The sequence below is a fragment of the Macaca thibetana genome, chromosome X, assembly GCF_024542745.1.
Source record: "Macaca thibetana thibetana isolate TM-01 chromosome X, ASM2454274v1, whole genome shotgun sequence".
Lineage (NCBI taxonomy): Eukaryota > Metazoa > Chordata > Mammalia > Primates > Cercopithecidae > Macaca > Macaca thibetana.
In genome coordinates this window covers 57,319,431-57,326,283 of record NC_065598.1, presented here as the reverse complement: position 1 = coordinate 57,326,283, position 6,853 = coordinate 57,319,431, and the positions used below count along the sequence as shown (strand labels likewise).

General features: G+C 43.0%; 1 pseudogene; it reads left to right on the top strand.

Annotated features, from left to right (window-relative positions):
- Positions 1–3,395: 3,395 nt before the first annotated feature.
- On the top strand, positions 3,396–4,256 carry LOC126946589 (protein L-Myc-like; annotated as a pseudogene).
- The last annotated feature ends 2,597 nt before the right edge of the window (positions 4,257–6,853 follow it).

Genomic DNA, 6,853 nt, shown 5'->3' with positions numbered 1-6,853 from the left:
AGTATATATACAAATATATATCTATTTGTATATAATCTATATGCAAATATATATATTTGTATAGTAAATAAATACATATTTATATATACTATATAATAATATAGTATATATAATATATATATATAAAATATATATATCCTAAATTTGTAAAGAACCACATGATTCCGAACAGCAAAAACACTCTCGAGCACAAAGAACAAAGCTAAATGCATTACACTACCTGGCTTTTAAATTTTCTACAAAGCAATAGTAAACAAAATAGCATAGTACTGACATGAAAACAGATCCATAGACTGATGGAGGATAATAGGGACCCCAAAAATGAATCCACACAATGATAGCCAACTAGTTTTTGACATATGTACCAAGAACACATATTGGGGAATGGAAAGTCTCTGCAATAAACGGTGCTGGAAAAACCGAATATCCACAAGCAGAAGAAAGAAACTAGGTGCCTATCTCTCCCAACATATAAAAATCAACTCAAAATGAATTAAAGACTTGAATATAAAACAGGAAACTAAGAAGATACTAGAAGAAAACACAGGGGAAACAATTCATGATATTGGTTTGGGAAAGAATTTTTCAAATAAGACCTCAAAAGCACAAGCAACCAAAGCTAAAATAGTAGATGAATGGGATAACATCAAGCCAAAAAGCTTTTACATGTTAAAGGAAACAATCAGTAGAATGAAGAAATAACCTATAGAATGAAGAAATATTCACGAGCTATGCATCTGACAAGAGATTAATATGAACCTATGTAATCAATTCAAGCAACTCAATAGGAAGCACATCAATAATCAAGTAAAAACATGGGCAAAAGATTCGAAGAGACATTTCTTAAAAGGAGTCACACAAATGGGCAGTAAGTATATGAAAAAAGGCTCAACATCTCTAAGCACCAGGGAAATGCAAATCAACACCACAGTGAGCTATCCCCTCATCCCAGTTAGAACAGTTATTATTTAAAAAATAAAATTAAAAGACAAGAAATTGGCCTGTCATGGTGGCTCATGCCTGTAATCCCAGCATTTTGGGAGGCCAAGGAGGGCAGATCACTTAATGCCAGGAGTTCAAGAACAGCCTGGCCAACATGATGAAACCCCGTCTCTACTAACAATACAAAAAATTAGCTGGGCATGGTGGCGCATGCCTCTGGTCCCAGCTACTCAGGAGGCTGAGGCACAAGAATTGCTTGAACCGGGGAGGCAGATGTTGCAGTAAGCCGAGGTTGCACCACTGCACTCCAGCCTGGGTGCCAGAGCAAGGCTCTGCCAAAAAGAAAAAAAAAAAAAAAGACAAGAAATAACATATGCTGGTGAGGATGTGGAGAAAAGCGAACTGTTATACACTGCTATACACTTGGTGTACTACTATATTATCCAACAATCCCACTGCTAGATCCCCCCCAAAAAAATGATCAACATATCAAAGAGTTCAGATCCCCATGTTTATTGCAACACTATTTGCAATAGCTGAAATATGGAATCAACTTAAGTGCTCATCAACAGATGAAACAGGAATGAAAACATGGTATATATACACAATGGAATGCTATTCAATCTTTAAAAAGAATGAAACCCTGTCATTTGCAACAATGTGGACAAACCTAGAGGATTTTATGTTAAGTGAAGTAATCCAAGCACAGAACGAGAACTACCACATGATCTCAGGCATATGCGGCATCTAAAAAAGTTGACCTCAGAGAGAGTTTAGTAGTGGCTATCAGAAACTGAGGAGACTAGTGGCAAGGGGGAGGGGAACAGGTTGCTCAACAGCTACAAAGTTACACTTATATAGGATAAATAATTTCTGATGATCTACTGCACAGTAAGTTGAGTATAGTCAACAATAATGTATCGTGTACTTTAAAAGAGCTAGAAGAGAGGATTTTGGATGTTCTCACCACCAAGAAATGAAACATGCTTCAGGTGATAGATATATGCTAATTATGCTGATTTGATCATTACATTACATATATGTATCAAAACATCACACTGTATCCCATTAATATGTGCAATTATACATCAATTTAAAACAAAATAAAATGTATTTTATCAAAATTTTAGAACTTCAACCAGCAAGTTTGAATCCCCTATTCCCACTTTTGGTCAGCCCTACAGTGTATACCGACCAGGCTGGCCTGGGGCTGCTGTTAGAGGAAAGAAAGAAACATCCGGACTTGGAATGAACAGATCTGGAAGGAATCCTAAATTTTCCAATAAAGTCTCTGTATTCCTTTCATCCTGGTCCCTACCAAGGAAGTAGTCTAGAGGAGATGATCCTTTTCTAAGAACAGCAACATTCAGTAAATAAACTGCCTTACTACTGTGTGTGGATCAAGAGATGGTGAGAGAAGTAGAGTCAGTAATATTTTTGAATCAATTATGAGAAGGCCACCATGCTATTGCTCAGTAATATTAGATGCCCATGGACAGTAAGACTCATCTTTATTATTAGGTCATTACTGAGTGGCTTTTGCAATAACATACACCATTGGCAGAATAAAAATATTCTCTAACGCAAAAACATAACATGGATTACTTTTAAGGGGCACAATAATGTGCTTGATCAGACTGGAATAGCAACATTGTAATCTGAAAAAAGCTCAACAGTGGTGAGGCATATTCAAAAGCCCCAAGAGGAGAGTCAACAGTCAGATCAATCAGAGTTGAGAGGTTGCCACAACTTATATAATGTCTCCACGCCATGAAACACATGTGTCAGCTTTTGTCAGGAGTCACAGATCTGGCATGCAGCAGGAGATTCTGCATTGGATATATAAAGTCAGGCTCAATCTTCCCCTTGATTAGTCTCATCGGAGAATGAGCCCTTGCCATGGGTCTGTATATGAGGAATCCAGGCAGTTCAATAAGTAGTCAAGATTTGTTTCCACATGCCGTGGTCCCAAAAAAAGAGTCTTTAATCTGCCAGACTAGTTTTCCAAGTGACATACCAAAAGGCTGGACCTTTGGCAGTGTCCCAAGAATTGGGTTCTGACCATTGAGCAGAGAAACCAAGTCCTCTTTTTATTTCTGTATAGCTGGTTCAGAGGCTGAACAGACACAAGAGCAAGTGAACACCATCCGTTTTCAACTTAGCCAATCCTTCACTGAGGCAAGCCCAGATATTTAGGGAAACCTCGGTAAACAGGGTCCAATTGAACTAGTGGTGTTGTTTCAAGCAGGAGAGTAAAAGGTTAAGTTTCCCCCAGAGAGATAGTTGCCACTCTAACATATAAAGCAGAGATGCTGAAGAAATTCGAGTTGATGCCATCGCCCACCCACCAACCCACTCCCGCATTTCTGACCTGGGGCTAAGATCGCAGCGCCAGGGACCCAGACCCTGGGATTGATCGCACAGAGCCATGATCCGGAGAGTGCATTGGGGATGAGACGGAATCTCGGGGCCACTCGAGAGCTTGAACCATGCATCCACAGTCCATCGTGACTGCATGTGGAGCGGTTATTTGGCCTGGGAACAGCTGGAGAGAGCGGGGAGCGACTGGCTCTTCACTGGCGCGCCCTGGGGGAACCCGCCCAAGTTGCCTCCTCCCCCAGACTACCCTCCCAGCCTCGAAGACGGCAACCCAGCGCCCGCTGCTCCCTGGACTCTGGGCAAAGCCAAGACTCAGGCCTGCTTCAGGTTTGAGAGCCCAAACGACTCAGAGGGTGAGGAAACTGACCTTGTGACAGTAGAGAAGAGGCAGAGTGGGTATACAGAAGTTGATCACCATCGTGGTTCGAGTCGACCGTCTGAACCCCTGCATGAAACACTTCCACACCTCCATCTACCAGCAACAACACAACAGCGCTGCCCGTGTTTCTCCAGATAGCTGCTCCCAAGAAGAGGCTCCAGAGAGGGGTCTCCAAGAAGAGGCTCTGGAGGGAGATGCTCCAGGGAAAAGGGAAGACAAGGAGGATGAGGGGATTGTGAGCCCCTCGCCTATAGAAAGCAAGGCTGCCCAGTCCTGCCAGTTCTGACACTGAGGATGTGACCAAGAGGAAGGGCCACAACTTCCTGCAGCGCAAGAGGTGGAATGACCTGCGCATTCTCAGTTCTTGGCCCTGAGGGACCAGGTACCCACCTTGGCCAGCTGCTCTAAGGTCCCCACGGTAGTGATCCTAAGCAAGGCCTTGAGATACTTGCAAGACCTAGCATGAGCCGAGAAAAAGATGTCTATGGAGAAAACGCAGCTCCGACGCCAGCAACAGCAATTGCAGAAATGAATTGCATACCTCACTGGCTACTAACTGACCAAAAAGCCTGACTGTTCTATCTTACAAAGACACAAGTTTATTTTTTGACCTCCCTTTCCCCTTTAGTAATTTTCACATTTTTGTTATGACGGGACAGTCTGTGCAGTAGGTCCCAGAATGCATTGCAGCCGGTACACACACAATAAGGGCTTGCATTCTTGGAAACCTTGAAACGCAGCTCTTTCTCTCCCCTGACTCATGCTGTGTCTTCTCTGGCGCCTTTGGCTTCTCAGCAGGTAGCTTAATGAGGAGATGTGGGGTCTGTTTACCTCACCAGTTTCGAAGGAAAGGCTGACAGATATTATGCAACACGTGGTGTATGTTGTCGGGGGTTCCAGCCTGCATGAAATCTTACACTCGGCATGAGCCTTAGGCTAGGACAGAATGCTCCCTGGTATCTCTGGTGTGATGCAAGAATGCTCCCTGGTATCTCTGGGATGATGCAAGAATGCTCCCTGGTATCTCTGGGGTGATGCAAGGACAGCTGGGCCTGGACAGCGCTCTGCCTGTGACTTTTTTTTTCCAGGAGACACACAAGCTGTCTTGGGTGATGACAAGCTTGAAGATTTGATCAACATGACCATTGCTTCACTGTCAGACACTTTACAGTATCTGAGGAGTTGGAAACTTTTAACATATATATTGTGATATTAGCTGACACCTCTCCTTCCACTTTCAATGCTGAGACCCTGAGAACATTTAAAGAGCTGGCACTCCAAGTTCGTTGTCTCAGAGCTCTCTGGGCCTTCTCCTCTGATGAAGGGACCTTTCTATACTCATGAGAGACTTTTCTTTCATTTTGCCTTTGTTGTGCAATGGATTTTACAGCATCCTTTCCCACAGGTTGTTAGAAATATTTCCCAAAGTTACAGGGAAGTGGGGATCCTAGCCTGGGGCCTGGGGAAATCTTGGAGTCCTGGTTCCTGAACTTGTTCCCTGTCCAAGTGTTTTCTGAGGGGCACTTGAGGCCACCCATCTTATAATCTCTTCTCAAGGCAGATGTAAAGGTACCTCAGAAGGGAGTACTGTACTGCTTCCTCTTTCCCATGAAGCTCTCATCTCAATCTTTGACTGATGAGTGTGAAATTCTACCGGAACCATGCAAACACGTCCACCTTGTGCATCCCCAAGGAACTTGTGGGGTCTGCAGCCATACTTGGGCCCCCACCAGCCTGCCATGAGTCATATTTCTTTTCTAGAAGGTGGACTTGCTTCCTGGTAGGTTTTAAAGGAGCCTCCAGGAGCTCTGCTTAGCCAACCATGATGGATTTTTGATCCAGCTGGATTCTGCATGTCCAAGGAGAATCCAGGTGCAGCCTCCAATCTGGGAAAGACATCCAGCACAGCAGTTGTCACGTGAGTAACCTCAGGAACCCCTAACCCTATCCTGGAAAAAGGACAAGCCCCTCCAGAACTCTGTCCAAAATAGCAGATGCTTGATGGTTCTGAATTTGGAAAGAATGGGGGGTGATAAGTACTATCTGTGGCTCTGGAAAACCAGCTGCTACATTCAAATCTGTTTTCCATAATGGTTTCTTTCTGAGGTTGCTTCGTGGCCTCAGAGAATCCCGGAGTATGTTTTGAAATAGCCTCTCTACCCTTCAGGATCATGGTGGTTTACAGGAACCAACTGACTTCTGGAACTGTCTATGGAGTGAGATCAGGCCAGGTGTAGGTTACTAATGTCTCACATGAATAGCTTGGATTTTTTTTTTTCAGCTTTTAAACAACTAAGTTAATTTATGCAAAAATATAAGCCAATTGGCATACACATATTAGGTAAATTACAGTAGAGGTGGTACATAGATATGACAAGAATCAAGATGATATGCATGACTTTAGGCTGGTAAACACTGGCAGAAGTTGCTTTATCAAATATTTCTGAAAGAGGTGAAGTTTGAACTGCAATTCAGAGCAGTGCTTTCAAACGCTGGACTGAAAAACATGTGGGGCTTGCTGAGAGCTTGTGGAAAATAGAGATTCTAGGTCCCTGCCTAGAGACTTTATCTCAGGAGATCTATGAGAGATATCTGGTCACTCTGTTATAGCCACTTGTGGGAACCTTGCAGATGGGAGTCATACGTCCTTGGGCTGGAAGATCAGTAGTTCTTGATAATTAAACTTATGTTAAATATTTGCTGTCTGTGAAGTCTTTTAACTGTTCTTGATTGTCACAGCATGGCTTTGAAAACTTCTAATTTTTAAACTGGGCTGCTGGGTGTCAACACTGGGTTCAAGTGTGTAAATTAAAATATACACAAGTGAGGACACTATATCCTGGTCAAAAACACTTTTTTTTATTATACTTTAAGTTCTTGGGTACATGTGCACAACGTGCAGGTTTGTTACATATGTATACATGTGCCATGTTGGTGTGCTGCACCCATTAACTCATCATTTACATTAGGCATATTTCCTAATGCTATCCCTCCCCCCTCCTCCCACTCCACAACAGGCCCTGGTGTGTGATGTTCCCCTTCCTGTGTCCAAGTGTTCTCATTGTTCAATTCCCACCTATGAGTGAGAACATGTGGTGTTTGGATTTTTCTCCTTGCGATACCTTGCTGAGAATGATGGTTTCCAGCTTCATC